General features: G+C 43.5%; 1 long non-coding RNA gene across 1 annotated transcript; it reads left to right on the forward strand.

Moving 5' to 3' along the window:
• The first annotated feature begins 314 nt into the window (after positions 1 to 314).
• On the forward strand, positions 315 to 5,632 carry LOC129048781 (uncharacterized). The gene is made up of 4 exons (XR_008511399.1): positions 315 to 416; positions 1,074 to 1,243; positions 4,554 to 4,742; positions 5,344 to 5,632. It is a non-coding gene; the product is annotated as an uncharacterized LOC129048781 (long non-coding RNA).
• The last annotated feature ends 9,278 nt before the right edge of the window (positions 5,633 to 14,910 follow it).

Here is a 14,910-nt window from a genome sequence, read left to right on the forward strand (position 1 = left end):
TGCGTTAGATACACAAATTCAGGACATAGGTCTGGCTTCAAGTGACAAACTCATAGTTTATCAGCCTCTTGTGGGTAGCAAAGACTGAAGGGCTGTGTGAATCAGACCAGTGCAATCTCCCCCGGCTGCTGCCTGAGCAGACTTAGAGGACAAGGCCAGCGGGCAGTTCTTGTCTCCAAGAAAGACCTTTTTTATGATTCTAGCAACCATCCCAACCAGTGAAATTGTGTATGTAATAGAGAATATTATGACTCCTTGTACTTCATCATCAGTCCATGAGGTACCTCTTGGTATTATTTCTGCTTATTCATCTTATGTAAGATTACATCAAGAGGTCTGAAGTCTTGCTATGTGCTAATCACAGAGGCAGCCAATGCCCATTCCTACGAAGGACACAAGCACAGAGGCAACAGCAGGTAGTGAAATTGTGTGTGCATTCAAAGATTACTTACCTCCCTCCATCTGAGTGGGCACACAGACCATTTTAGGCTCTAGAGACCTCTCAAGATCATGCTCCAGTGCTGCTCTCGGGCAGTAGAGCATCCTGGGTTGTTTTTAAAGAGACTGGCAGCTGTCTCCCAATACTCAAGGATCACACAGCTTTGCTCCATCTCCTCCAAGGGCTGATCAAGAGGCTTAAACTGAAGCAGGAGGGATTTTAAGTTAGAACAGCTTTTGAGGAAGCCTTGTGAGACCTGACTTGGAAAGGGTGAAGAACTTCATCTTGTCCGGAGGCTTATAGGCGTGTCCACTGACTGTCCTTTGGAAGACTTTGAAAGTATCTTACCTGGAGGAAGTTGTTGTATTGAAAGTCCAGAGAAGGAAAGCTCTGGACCGCCCATCAGCTGTGGAGGCTAATGATAAATAAATACCAGGATGAAACCCCAATCAGTGTCAGAAATTTTGTGAGCTGAATTTCTTTGATAACAAGAAAGAGGCAGCCAGCTGGGGGCTCTGACTCTGAGAGCCCTCACTCTGGGCCCGTATTCCTTCAGCAGAAAGCACCAGAATGCAATTCCAGACTTTCCTCCTCCTTTGTCACCTTCTTTTTCTCCTACCTTTTTCTGGCAAAGCTATTCCCTGGAGAACTCTGAAGCTAGCCAAGCTGGCAAACACCCCAGCCAGAAAGCAGAGCTGTAGAAGAGGTCAGACACAGGTGATGTCATCTGGAGGACAGTCTGGGAATGCGGGCAAGGCCAGAACGGGATAGAAAGTGGAATATATCTAGCTACGCCAAAAAAGGGTAAGTTGCAATATGTCATGGTGGGTTTTTATGTGTCTGCAGAAAAAGACAAGTAAAATAACAGGTCAGAGGTGAGGCCAAAGTTCCTGTGTCCACAGAGATCAGGAATTGTCTGCAGCAACAAGGCAAGAATTTTCCTGAATCAGGTGAGAAATGTTGCCCCATCTATGCTCAGCCAGAATTCAGAAAGTAAATTTATGTTCTGCTACCAAGAATTGTATAAGGACTTTGGAGTAAGTCTGTCTTAGAAGAAAAATGTTTAGAATTCAGTTCATGTCCCACTCTTGATGAAATATTCCCCAGCCCTTCAGGCCTCCCTGGATCTCTCTAGGGGAAAAAAAGGAAGCTGGTTTTAGGGATTAGATCATAAACAACTTCATTCTCATTCACTCACTACTCCCAATAGCCTAATAGCCTACAAGTCACTTCTATTCTCAGATCCCAACTCATAAACACACACACACACACACACACACACTCACACACACCCTACTTGTTGACGTGTCAACTACAGTTACACATAATATTCATGTAATGGTATTTTTGGTGTTATGACCCCTTTGGCAGTCTGATTAAACCCACAAATCCCCCAGAAAACTGTTTTGAAATACATAAAATTACAAAATAATAATTATATTAAAATTCAGTTTTCAAAATGTTTTTATTTTTATTTATTTATTTTTTATTTTTTATTATACTTTAAGTTCTAGGGTACATGTGCACAACGTGCAGGTTTGTTACATATGTATACATGTGCCATGTTGGTGTGCTGCACCCATTAACTCGTCATTTACATTAGGTATATCTTCTAATGCTATCCCTCCCCCCTCCCCCCACCCCATAACAGGCCTTGGTGTGTGATGTTCCCCTTCCTGTGTCCAGGTGTTCTCATTGCTCAGTTCCCACCTATGAATGAGAACATGCGGTATTTGGTTTTTTGTCCTTGCGACAGTTTGCTGAGAATGATGGTTTCCAGCTTCATCCATGTCCCTACAAAGGACATGAACTCATCCTTTTTTATGGCTGCATAGTATTCCATGGTGTATATGTGCCACATTTTCTTAATCCAATCTATCATTGATGGACATTTGGGTTGGTTCCAAGTCTTTGCTGTTGTGAATAGTGCTGCAATAAACATACGTGTGCATGTGTCTTTATAGCAGCATGATTTATAATCAAAATGTTTTTAAAACCAATTTAGAGTTTGGAAATACATGTGCTTTCTTATTAAATCCTCAAATAATATCTAATGATGGATCTTATTAACATTGTCATGACTATAAATATTTTGACATGTCTGCAAGACCAGTAAATAACATATCCATGATTCCTATTTATAATAAAAGCATAAACACTGTTAATACTACTGTGTATTTTTAGCTACATTCATATTGGCAAAAATGTCACATTTTAGTTAGAAGTTAATGAAAATAAAGATGTAATTTTTTTTCCTCATTCAAGTTCATGGACTCTCTGAATTTCATCCCCTGACACCTTAAAGATCCATGGATTTTATGTTAACAATTACCCTGACTTACCTAGCATATCTACTTACAGATTATATACACATTCATTCATTATGTTTATAAACACTTATTCACCAACAATTCACACACAACTTTCTAAATCCCACCTCAAAAATACCCAACCAACATACTCACTAATATACACACACAAAACACTCATATACACCTGTGTGCTGGTAAATGTTTAGCAACCAGCTTTCCAGAAATAAAAGACCCTGATTTGTAGAGTTTGCTAACTTCCATAACATAAATACTCCTACAATGGCCAATTTCAAATTATTAACACAATGTCACTGAACATACAGTTGGGAAGAGATGAGCAGTAACACATCATTGCATAGCATTTCCACCATAGAGACACAACTGATGTAAAAAAAAACCTAAGACATGGATAAGAGTAAAATGTAAAAGGAAGGGGTGAATTTTAATTATTTATAACCTTTATTTTTATTAATTTATTTAGTTGTAAGTATATACAATTTAATTTTTAATAGTGGCTGAGTTTAATCACCAGTTTACAAAATCCCTGAATTTAACAAACAGCTCTCACAGGCCAGGAGAAGCAAGCTCCAGCACGCCACTGCATGTGCCTTCATACTTATATACATACCAGGCCCTCAGGTTATTTTCTACATATACATCCAGTCACCCTCATATTCACCAATGTCCCTGAACCCCTATTCATGAACATACGCTCCGCTAACACTTTCACTCATGCTCATCACCATAACACTTAAATCTGTCCTTTTTTTTTAGAGACAGGGCCTTAGTCTGTTTGCCCCAAGGTGGAGTGCAGTGATGCGATCACAGCTCATTGCCATCTCAAACTCCTATGCTCAAGCAATACTCCCCACTCAGCCTCCTAAGTAGCTAGGACTACAGGCGTATGCTACCATGCTTGGCTAATTTCTTTTGTATTTTTTATTTTTTGTAAAGACAGGTCTCCCTATGTTGCCTAGGCTGGTCTTGAACTCCTAGGCTCAAGTGACCCTCCCACCTCGGCCTTCCAGCATTGGGATTACAGTCATAATCCACTGTGCCTGGCCTCTGTCCATCTTTACACACAAGTCTTCCGTGTATACCCTTGATATATAACACACATTGCTGCACTATACAAACATATTCACAAACTCACAATTCATAGACACCTTCAAACTCATATAACCCCAAACTTATAAACAAAATTAATACTGCAGTTATTACATTCTCATACATACACACACCATTCCCATATAATCCCTACTTGCTAAAACACATACACCAACACCCCATGCACATACATAGCAACATTTTTCAAACATGCCCATGCATACATCAAATCATTCAAATACACTTAAGCACTCACGTAACACTCAAGGTACATTCCGCATGCACATACTCAAATGCCTGCAATTTTTCTACACCCCCCAATAAACACACACATAACTAACCTCCATTCATGCATATACACATTTCTTCACCTGCACATATATTATTCATATGAGCTCAATTATACAGATCCCCCGATGTCCACCTACACATACAACCCACATATTCTTACACCCAACTGCCCATCCCCCACATACCCACACAAACACAGGAGACAAACCTGGCACCTCCTCCAGAGGGAAGGCCACCCTTTGGCTCTGAGAGCACCTTAAGAGTGCAGAGACCAGGACTGGCTGGGTGACCTCAGATGGGTGCATTAGGGAAGAGCAAGGTGGCAACTTGGCCAGAGAGCCCATTTCCTCTGCAGAGTGCAATCTGTCATTGTCTTCTCTTTTGTCTTTTGATTTCTGATTCAGTGAACTTCAGGCCCGATTACATCTGTGCCAGTAACAACAATGAGACATGCTGGGACGTGTGGGTGGGGTGGCAGAGAGAATCAAGAAAGTTGTTTGTCGAGTGCCACTGAAAACAAAGTTTGAGTCTAACAAAATTCCCACACTGATGGAAGAAAGAGGCCCACTGTCTCCCACAGGCTGGAGGTTTGGGTAAGCATATGATGCATCAGGAGTAAGAATGCATCAGGAGTGTTTGCCACTTTTTCAAATACCTGGACCGTGGGTCCTGAAAAGACACAAAGAAGAGAAGGGAGAGCAGTGCGTGCTGGAGTTTTAGGGGAGGGGCCCTCAGAGTGGCCTTGGCAGTGGCAGTAGCCTGCCATCCATATGAGCTGGGGGCAGTGGAGTCAGGAAGGCACATGGCCCTCTACTTAGAGTACCTGGCCTCACAGGAAAAACACTGTCATGGGACAGGTCAGGAACTTACGTGTGAGAACTCATAAATGGCTAGTCACTAAGATGAGGCTGGAATCAGGGTCTCTGCATCAGGGTCTCTGTTTTTTAGCAAGGGTTTTTTTACCCCAGATCAGGGACTCTATAGGTACTTGCTGCATTGAGCTGATAAAGGCATCATAAAGGTTAGAAAGGAGACCCCTTCCCAGGGAGTCCAGAGGGCACAGCAATCCTGACCAGGGCCTGACTCAACTGCTCATGGCCCTGAGGCAGGAGGGGTTAGCCTTGTAGCCCTGACCCATCCCTGTGGGGTCTATCATCAGTCCCTGGCTCCAACTGGGTCCATTCATTCTTTTAGTAGGATGACCTGCCCTGTCAAACGACCTGCCCTGTCAAATGACCTGCCTCTTCAGGGTGGGGTGACAGGAAGAAAGAGTTTGGATTTGAGGATCGGCTGCACAGATTAGCTGAGTGACCATGGACAATCCCAAACCTCTCTGAGTCAGAGATGCCTCCACTAAACACATAAGTATTCTAAATGGCCTTTAAGTTTTGTCTTAGTTTGGGGTACTGCTATATCAAAGATACCATTGACTAAGGGGCTTAAACAACAAACTTTTTTTTTTTTTTTAATCATAGTTCTGAAGGCTGGGAAGCACAAGATCAAAGCCCCAGCAGATTCTATCTGGTGAGAGCTTTCTTCCTGGTTTGAGGGTAGCTGCCTTCCTGCTGTGTCTTCACACGGTGGAGAGCAGAGAGAGAGGAAGCTCTCTGGTGTCTCTTCTTATAAGGGCACTAATTCCATTCACGAGAACTCCACTTTCATGACCTAATCACAAAGTCCTACCTCCTAATATCATCACAATATATATATCAGATTTCAGTCTGTAGATGTTGGGGGATCACAAACATTCAGTCAATGGCAAGATTTCTTCTGAGGTTCTAGGACACATTACTGAGCAAGGAAGTAAAGTTAAAGCAGTTTAAGAGCTACATTTTTTCATCCGTAAAATGGGAATAATAGGACCTATATGTCTTAAATTTATTGTAAAGATGAGATGAGATAATATAAGTGCCCAACATAGTGCCTGACCCAGTGTAAGCCTTATAAATAGTAGTTATTGTTATCCCTTCAGAATTGAACGAAGCAGTGGATTAGGATGGGAAACATATAAAAGAAGTTTGGAATATAGTCCCTGCCCTCATGTTGCATGCAAACCAAAATGAGCACAGGTCCTTGGGTAGAGACACCTCTTTCCAGGCTATGCTAAAATCAGCTGGCTTTCAAATCATTTTGTACAAGGCACTCCATGTATAAAATATGAGAACCAATGTTTGCCTTTGGGTTTACAGTGTCACCCACAAGGAGGACACAAACAAACTGATGCCACTGAGTAGCTAAAGAAACAAGAATAGAGTTCAGAGGAGGGAGGGGGCCAGGAGGACTTGAGCCAAGCACTCGGGATGAGTAAAAACTAGACACACCGAGAAGAGAGCTCAGCGAACCACCTCCCAGGGACAGGTGGTAAGGCTGTGGTCCCACAACATGGAGAGGAGAACCTGGTCTAGCCTGGTTCATTTGTTCAATTGTTTATACAAGTCTTTGATGAAGGTGAGTGCTTTTTGACAAGCGCCACTATTAAACACTCGTGAGGGCGGGGTGTAAAAATGAAAATGACATAGTCCCTGTCCTCAGGGGCGTCTGCTTGAAAAGAGAAGTCAGACTCATACACAAGTGCCCTGCAAGGTGGAGAAGCACTCACAGAGACAAGTACAAACTGATGATGTACTTTGGAGGGAGTAGCACTCTCTCTAACTTGTCCCAGTGGGGCAGGGAGCAGCGGGGGGTTTGGTCAGGGAATGGCAATGATAACTCACAGTTATTAAGTGTTTTCTATGTGCCCTAAGCCATCTCTCCATATTACCTCCTTTAATATGCATACTTTGGTAGGTGCTATCATTATCTCCATTTTACAGTTGAAGAAAAATTTTCAGCAGGAATGGGGAAAATTGGTTCCCATATCTGGAAAGTCTAAGGGTAGAGCTGGTACAGTGGGGCAGAGGTTTTCAAACAACACCGTCAGGGGATTCTCTCTTTCCTTGTCTGCTTTTTCTCTCTACTGCTGAGCGGCAGAGAGCCAGTGTTCCTGCTGCCTCCCCGTGTGGCTCCAAGAGAGTACCCAGTCCTCTGCCCTGCTAATACCATTTGTGCATCTGCCTAACCCGCAGCCAGGGCTCACTTGGGTTGCACAGAGCCTGTTGAAGGCCCATTTGCTCAACACATAATGGGGATTAGAATTCATTAATGCACTACAAATTAAAGTATTAATAACGGCTGCAGAGTTTAAATGAGAGCCAGGGAAGGGAATCCGGCAAGGGGCCGCCCCGCCCGCGTCTCCCACCTAGCTACATTGTTCCGGCACGGGCAATCCTGCGCTCTTTAATATGCTGTGACAGCCGCTGAAGTGACCCCAGACAATAAACAGGGCCTCCTAGTTAAGTATTAATCTGTCAAAAGAATGACCTTCATCCACTAAAGAAGGGATGTTTTTAAAAACCTCGCAAGTGGAGGAAGGCTCATTTGCTCGCTCATTTAGCATATTAAAAGGGTATTATTGCTACAAACAAGAAATCTAAATGAGGCCTGGGCAGGAGCTACGGATAACACTCCTGATTAAAGGTGCAGGGTAATGATGAACACAGGAGGCTGAATCCGTTATTGTTCACCAACATGGCAGGACCCGGCTGCTGGGATGATAAGAGCATTGAGCCCTGGCTGGGGACAGGCTCTCTCCATCAGGAGTGGAGCATGTGCCCCCCCCAGTGGGGGGGCACTGCCCACCTTCACCTTGGGACATGAGGGCTACAGGAGGGGTGTCTGAGGTGATATTCGAGGAAGGGAGCCCAGACAATTCAAACAATTCCCTAGAGTGACCACAGTCTCTGTTTGTGTCTCTCAACCTTTGACTTCTTTACTTCCAGCTTCTCATGTTTCTATCGGTCAACTCTGTAGACAGCCATCCTTTCCCAAGAACTCAGGCAGTTCTCCCAGGGGCCAGCTCATGCTTAGTCCCAGGAGAAAGAGTTTGGCAGGGAGAGAAAGGATAGACATGATTCGTTTCTTTTCTTCTGGGGATAATAGCAAGGTCCCAGATGTCAGAGGGGAGGCTGGGTTGAAAAACGAGGTATCTCTAGCCTGTGACAGTCTGTCAAGGGAGGGGGCCCTTGGCGAAGCCATGAGCAAAGAGAGAAGAGAAATATGATTGAGGGAAAGAAACAAAGAGATACAAACACAAATTCCAATGCAATAAATATCTGCGGGAAAAGGAGCTCTGCCATGTGTCTGGTTCCACAGTAGATTACATGGGAGGAGAGGTAACCAAGAGGTAGACCTTGCCCTAGGGACTTGCCCTGTATGCAGGGAGTCAGGGATGACTCATATGAAACCAATAGGCATGAAATAAGGTTTGAAGAACAGGGAATATTTAGAATACAATAATGATTGATAAGAGGAAACAGTGGCACAATTAGAGAATTTAAAAGGAGATTTGAATTATCCTAACAGCTAATGGCACTTAAACATTTATCTCTGGACTGTTCGCTCCTTGAGGACAGTGACTTTGTTTGGTTCATCTCTGTGTTCCCATTATCCAGAACAGTTCCTGACACACACAAGATGCTTGTGGTGGGGACAATGCTATTTGTTCTCCACACTGCTCCCTCTTCCTGGGATAAAACATAGAAATATTTCTCAGCCTTGGAGCTCGCTTGGAGCTAAATTGGAAGCATATGACTAAGTTTTCACAAATGGAAACATGAATAGATGTTTGGACCTTCTGGTCCAAGGTATGAAGGCATGGACCTCACCTATCTCTCTCTTCCCTTATTACAACAGCTTTGGCAAGTATGTAATGAGAGCAGACCATCACACCATAGAGGGAGCCTGGATCCCCGAGTCACTGGATGGAGGGTGATTCTGATCAACCTACATCAAAATTTTTAGTTTGTTATGTTGCACTATTGAGATTGAGAGCTTTACTTACTGAGGCAGTAAGAGTTATTTATCCTGATTAATAAATGCAGTGTATAATAAATGTTTGTTGAAATAATAAATGAATACTCTCATTTAATCCTCACAATAACTTCAAGATAGCTATTTTGATTTGACAGACAAGGAAAGGGATCCAGAGTTAAGAAACAACAGAGCCAGAAGTTAAATTTATGTCTTCAAATTCCATTCTCTTTTTACTATACTTGGCTGCCTTTCAACAATATAGTCAGATGTATATTTTATGTGAAATTTTACCAAAAGGTACTCCAGTGAAATAGAGGTTAGGGACTTTCCAAATGAGAGGCTCCCCTGGTTACCATTGCTGTTGGAACAGGGTTGTCATCTTAGATGCAGGTAAGGCCTTCTGAATTTCAATATCACAGTGAAGAGCTCTGGCCAACTGTGTTCTCTCCTTGGCATGGGGGTAGGATTTTTACTCCTCCATTTCCCAGCTCAGGAAAGAGAAGTCTCCTTCCTGGAAGCAAATGGTCAAAATCAGGAGAGACAGACCCAGGCTGACTCTCGCATCTCACCTTCTAAAATAGACTTATCAACCACCCAACAGTTTCCACAGCTCTGGAACCTGGCCTGCCTGAATTCAGGAAGTATGAAAATAGCTGAAGGCAAATACTAACAAGTTAACTCACTGAGAATCCCCTCTTCCACCCTGCCATTGTCACAAAGAAGGCAGAGAGTGAAGAGGCTCGGGCCTCTGCTCCAGGCCAAGAAGACGGGTCAGTACAGAGGGAGGAAGGGAGGTAGCTGCTGTACTGGGGAAAAAGAAAAAAAAAAAAAAAAACCTCTGAGAAAAACTAGTAAGAATCAGCCATAATCGATAAGATTAGTTATTATAGAGAAATCCAGGAGGGACTGGATTGTCCTCTGTCCTCATTCAATGTCTCTCTCCCTAGCCCCATGGGAGGGCTAGATGCTCAGTTCAGCTAGCAGAATAGACATTTACGGAGTTAAGACCAAGTGCCAAGCACAGTGCCAGGTGCTAGGACACAGCACTGTCTCCTAGTATTATGAGTAATGTGAGTAATATGTCCTAGCAGATATGAGTAAGAAGGGTCAGGGACAGGAACAGGGTGAGTGTCAGATGAAGCATCCTGTAATCCTGAGAAAACACTACCGCTCCCCAGGGTCGCTGCTAAACCACAGGGTGCCCTGGTGCAAAACAGAAAACAGGACTCCTACAGGAGTATCCAGCTCAATCTGTAGTGGACGCAGTGTTGCTCAGTGGCTCCCCTAGTGGCCAAATTCCCCCAAAATGACTCTTCTGTTTCCACTCTCCATCCTTCTCTTGAGTATCTGTTTTCTCTTGGGACCTGCAGTTCTGGGAAATGCAAATCCATGCAGCCCTAGACAATAGAGCTGGACAAATCCAGAGACTGTTGTCACACTAATTTCCCATTTTAAAGATGGAGAAGCTGAGACCTAGAGAAGGAGAAATGACCTGATAGAGGTCACATTTTCCTAGGAGAACCAAAGTGATGACTCATTTGTGCCCATTAACATTTAAGCCAGAAAATGTATTAAAGCTGTTGCATAAATTAGTCAGTAGATGGGTTAGTAGAAGTCGGTTAAGGAGGAAAGGCAACTGTCTGCTCTGACTGGACTGAGTTTAGAACATGACACTCCTGTCTCTTCCCAGATTTGAGCCTATGCTCCACACCATTTTCTTTCTCTTGATTCCAATTGCCCTCAAATTTTCATTTTTCAAGCAACCTGGACTCCTTTTGCAAAGACCATAGGGAAATTGGAGCCTTTGAGAGCTCCCTTGGCTGAGAAATTAGTCAATAGAATTACCCTCTCTTACTGTATTTACCTCAATGAAAAGTCCTGCCAATGGGCTGTCGATGACAGACAAGATGAGTGTGAAGTAGTTGCAAACTCGGGTCTTAATTGTGTGAGCTTCCCTTAAGGGCCATGACATTCATCTCTGGAGCAATAAGGCTGGGTCATCTCCACTCTGCCACTGTTGGCTCTGTTCCCTTGCTGGTCCACACTCACACAGCAGACAGCCAGGGTGACAGCTCTTACATAGCCATTCCCCAAGGGTTTCAGCCCATTTCAATTGTCACCTTCTCCAGGTTGCTTTCCTTGATCCCCAGTCCAGTCCCCACACTCCCAAACGTGTGAACATCCCTCTTACAGTGCTTGCCACGTCACACTGCCACTCTGTGCCCATGCCGTTTTCCCCCACCAACTCTGAGAGTGTGACTGATGAGATTAGACTAAGAGCTTCTGGATAGCCAGTATATCCAGCTATTGTACCTGGGACTTCACCTGCAACATCACAACCCTGAAGGATAGGCCTTATGTTCCCATCTTCGTTTGAAGAAACTGAGGGTTCAGAGGAGTTAAGGTTTCACAGCTGGCAAGGGCAGAACTAGGTTGGAGCACTGGTCTGTCTGACTCTATCACCCATGTTCCTACACAGACAGTAATCTAACTTTGCTACCCCAGGATGTCCTACTTATAAGCATCCACAGTTTGAGATTGTCAATACCATTTGTGGCCGTAGTGAAAATATCCCCTAATTTTCTGGGGTGCTCTAAACTCTCATATAACCTAGACTGGACTTGACTTTCTTTCTCAGTGACATCTACCTCCGCATATGGTCCCTTCTCTATCTTAAAAGCCCCACTCTCAGGTAAGCCACAGTATTGCTGCCTGGGCTGCCCCCAGCTGCTCAGCAGGATTGCACAGAGGACTTCTCTTAGATTCTGGGCCTTATTTCCTTAAAACTCTAGCCAATTTTACACAATAATGCCAAAGACAAGAACTGCCTTCAATAAACACCCAGGACAAAAATTCCTGCCATTATTTCTACGGATCAAATAGACGGTCTTACCTGCATGGCGCTAACAAGATACCAGGCTTCAGCTTGCTGTTTCATATAATTTGCTGGTATCTTGATTTATCTACTTCTCTCTGATCACTTCATTAATTCATTTACACTTTCACATTTTTTAAAAAGGAATTAAGACTCATGCTAAGTTTGGAATCATCTAGAAACTAACTCTGCTCACACTTTCTTCAGGCACCGGGAAGTCTGACCCCTTCCCTATGGAACTGCAAAAGCCAAGGGAGACATGCACACATCTGAGAAAAGGGGTAGAGCAAAAAAGGAACAGGGTGAGGGAGGGGAGGAGGACAGAAGCTGGGTAGGAAAGAGAAGAACATATGGAGTGAAGCTGCAAGTTGGAGGAATCCCAAAGGAGCGGCTGGAACAATGGTCAGAGTGGTGAAAGTAAGAGAAAGGCTTCTTGATGTCCTTCTAGCACTGGAGAAATACAAAAATAACAGGAGGCTGCAACCACAGGAGGTGTGAAGTCATGAATTTTGCCTGATGACTTTCCTTTTTTCTGAGTTGAGAATTCTGCTCTGTCCTTGAAAACACCTTCAATTCAAGATTGGAGTGCCAGGGAAAAAAGGGTCTAGGAGAAGTGGAGACAGTCTCAGTCCATTTGGAAAGGAATGCCAAGAGGCTTTAAATATACGTGAGGATATTCAAGGAAAGATAAGAAGCTCAGGAAGAACCTGAGGACTGGAAATGATGCAATTGCAACTATCTACATTTTGCTAACAGAAAGGACTGTTCCAGATGCCAAAAAAGAAGCAGTCTGCACAGGTGATGGATTTTTCCCCTGGATATGGGAATCTGTGTCACAATTAACCTCTTGATGAGAGATTCCTCTCAATTAAGTTTTAGTTGACAGGTGGTAAAACTTGGACAACTGGCAAGGATTGACTGACAACTGGAGAAGATGAAGCCATTAATCCTTTCTCTGCCTCCTGGTTTATCTTCCTACCTCCTCTCCAAATACCCTTAGCCTCTGAATACTCATTTCCAGTGTCTCATTTACAAAATTTTCCCTGACCTCTTTCCCTCTTCACCTACCTTCCATTTGGGTTGAGACCTCTCCTCTCCTCCAGGCTATTGTAGCACACTGTGCACATTTGAAAATCAGCATTTAGCACGTTGCATTGTAACTTCCCCTTCACCAGACTCTAAGTTCCTTAGGGGTAGAAATTCTGGTTTACTCATATGCTTTGCCTTATTTTTTAGCATTGACTATTATATGGTAGAGGTGAAATAAGTATTTCTGAATGAATGGATAAATGAATGCTCACAGAACTATGATTCTAATTCAATAGTTTTCCACCCTTGGCATTCAAATATGGGACTTTGAGGTGGCATAGGCATATTTAAGGAAATTGAATTACCTGAGATAACACTAAACCAGTCACCAAAAAACTATTTTGCAGTCATCACTATGATACAAACCCATCTCACTGTCTCTATAAAAGTGTCCAAAGCCATTGCACTGCTCACTGCTTGAGTAGAATTATTTGCTATTAAGACCCCTCTGTTCAGAGGGGCAGCAGTCTCACTTATTCTGGTTAACATGTGCCCCCTCTTTGGTGACAGCCTGACTTCACATTGCACCTTGTACCTGTTATTCACAGGAAGTCATGCCCCCCTCTGCACTGTGTAAAAAACCTGTGCTGCTCAACATTGCATCTGCCAGGCATCACATTAATATTGAAAGAGACATTCATAAATCCCCCTTAGGGAATGAACCACCCATTTCACTGGTCCCCGGAGGATACACAGGCAAGGATGGGAAAAGTTGCCTTGTAATGGAGCGGCAGAATTTCTCCAAAATTCGATGACAATGTCCCTTGGGGCAAGAAAGGCAGCAACACTCTTGCTTGAATTCACTGAATTAACAAAAGGATAGGTTTTTTTTCCATAGAAATCTTGCAAATGACTTTTCTACTTTCTGGTGAAGAACAAAGGAAATTACAAGGCCATCATTAATTCCCCACTAATATCCTTCTCAGAACCAAGGGGTAATTCTTTCAGGGAAGAAGTTAAGATATTATGAAGAGCTACATGCTTGCTCTACGGCTCTGAGCGTTGGGAATGATTTTTGCCTGGGTGGCCACTTCAGAGAGGATCTAGGGAGTCCAAGGAGATGGCAGCTAGGGAGACAGAAGCATGATGCTGGATATTTAGATCAGGCTACACCTTACAAGGTGACACGGTTTGAATATGTCTCCACCAAATGTCATGTTGAAATGTGATCCCGTGTTGGACGTGGGGCTTGTGGGAGGTGTTTAGGTCACGGGGGCAGACCCCTCATGGTTTGGTGCTGTCCTCGTGTTAGTGAGTGAGTTCTCTCATGCGGTCTGGTTGTTGTGAAGTGTGGCACCTTTGCCTCACTCTCTTTCTTTCTTCTGCTCTCACCGCGTGATGTGCAAGCTGCCATGTCACCTTCTGCCATGAGTAAAAGCTCCCTGAGGCCTCCCCAGAAACAGATGCTGGTGCTATGCTTCCTGTACAGCCTGCAGAACCATGAGTCAATTAAACATATTTTCTTTATAAATTACCTAGTCTCTGTTGTTTCCTGACTTTTTAATGATTGCCATTCTAACTGGCGTGAGATGGTATCTCATTGTGGTTTTGATTTGCATTTCTCTGATGGCCAGTGATGATGAGCATTTTTTCATGTGTCTTTTGGCTGCATAAATGTCTTCTTTTGAGAAGTGTCTGTTCATATCCTTTGCCCACTTTTTGATGGGGTTGTTTTTTTTTTCTTGTAAATTTGTTGGGGTGCTGGAGAGGATGTGAAGAAATAGGAACACTTTTACACTGTTGGTGGGACTGTAAACTAGTTCAACCATTGTGGAAGTCAGTGTGGTGATTCCTCAGGGATCTAGAACTAGAAATACCATTTGACCCAGCCATCCCATTACTGGGTATATACCCAAAGGACTATAAATCATGCTGCTATAAAGACACATGCACACATATGTTTATTGTGGCACTATTCACCATAGCAAAGACTTGGAACCAACCCA

The sequence above is a fragment of the Pongo abelii genome, chromosome 9 (genome assembly GCF_028885655.2).
Source record: "Pongo abelii isolate AG06213 chromosome 9, NHGRI_mPonAbe1-v2.0_pri, whole genome shotgun sequence".
Classification (NCBI taxonomy): domain Eukaryota; kingdom Metazoa; phylum Chordata; class Mammalia; order Primates; family Hominidae; genus Pongo; species Pongo abelii.